This window comes from Morone saxatilis, unplaced genomic scaffold (assembly GCF_004916995.1).
Source record: "Morone saxatilis isolate NCDOM2014 unplaced genomic scaffold, NCSU_SB_2.0 Contig19, whole genome shotgun sequence".
Classification (NCBI taxonomy): domain Eukaryota; kingdom Metazoa; phylum Chordata; class Actinopteri; family Moronidae; genus Morone; species Morone saxatilis.
Genome location: NW_023339751.1, coordinates 24,245,693 through 24,247,159, shown reverse-complemented (window position 1 = coordinate 24,247,159; position 1,467 = coordinate 24,245,693).

Here is a 1,467-nt window from a genome sequence, read left to right as displayed (position 1 = left end):
ACAGAAACTAATGCATTCATACACATTCACACACCGATGCACAGCATCGGGAGCAATTCGGGGTTCAGTATCTTGCTCAGGGATACTTCGACATGCGGCGGGAGGAGCCGGGGATCGAACCAACAACCTTCTGATTAGAGGACAACCTGCTCTTCCTCTGAGCCACACATAATGGACACTCCATCGAGCATTATCCAGATGTGTGAAGATGCATACATGTGTGATGCAAACATCTCACAATTAGCCTCCAAACGGTGCAATTTTGTTCTCACTGAAGTTGACTTCAATTTTAAATGAATTAGATTAAAAAATGTCCCTTTCCCTCGCATTAAATTGCAAAAAATGCTAATACAAATAAAGCCTTCAAAATCCTGGAGGGACTGATTATCCCTCCCTCCAAGAGGTTTTTTAGTTCTGCTGACTTGCTCAGAGACTTGCTAAGCATTTAAATCTCAGAGGGTTCTCTCAGTGCTTAATTGATTTAAAATTGGGTTGAATTATCTGGATGAATGAAACTGATCAATACCAATCAGGCAGGGAGGATCAGAGATTCAGACTGAGAACTAAGTTTGTCAAAAACAATCTGATCTTAAGATAGTAGACTATGTGGAAGCATCACATTAAATCCCTCTCATGTTTTATTTGGGAAAATACGATTATTCTGTTTAATTTCAGGGGTTTACAGATTAGACTGATCAGGCTGCAGAATTAAAAAAAATACAAGACTACAAATTGGCTTAAGGCTACTGTATCAAGGTGAATACTGATGGATATACACCAGGTACCTACAGATGGGTGACAAGTAAAGGAAGAGCCAGAGTAAATCCATCAACATGCTGCAATTACAGATTCACTGCATGTCTCGCTGACAACTTATCAACTTTGGTCTGCGACAGATCAAACTCACACTGCGTATACCACCATCATCAAAACACATAATGACCGAATACTTTTTGGGAGACTGGTGTTTGTCTCTTCAGTAGCGGACCATAGACTTGGAGAATCTGTGACAAGGAAGTTGTTTTGGAGACTCACTGAGACACCTGTTGCGCCAGAACGTATTGATGTGTATGGGTTATATGTAACATGTAACTTTACCTACTGTATGTGAGCCTAAGTCTTTTTTAAATGAATCTAATATAACTAGACCATCATGTTGTCACACTAATGGAGGTCTGAATAAAATCTCGTTACTAAATCAGGTTCATGAGATATTTGGAGACCCTTAGACAGCCTCCAGAAACAGCAGCTCTGGGTAAATTTCTCTTCAGGTGAAAACAATCTGTCTTGTTCAGTGAGCACCAGCTGTCTTCAATTCTCTTATTTTTATTGGTCTGCAATGCAATGGCAGCCCAGTGTAACGAAGACCTTTTTTATCCAACCTTTGAGCCTGAATTTCCTCAGATCTAAGCTCAAGGGGCCAGAATCTTTCTGAGGAGGACTCGAAGAATCAGTCTGACTGAAGCC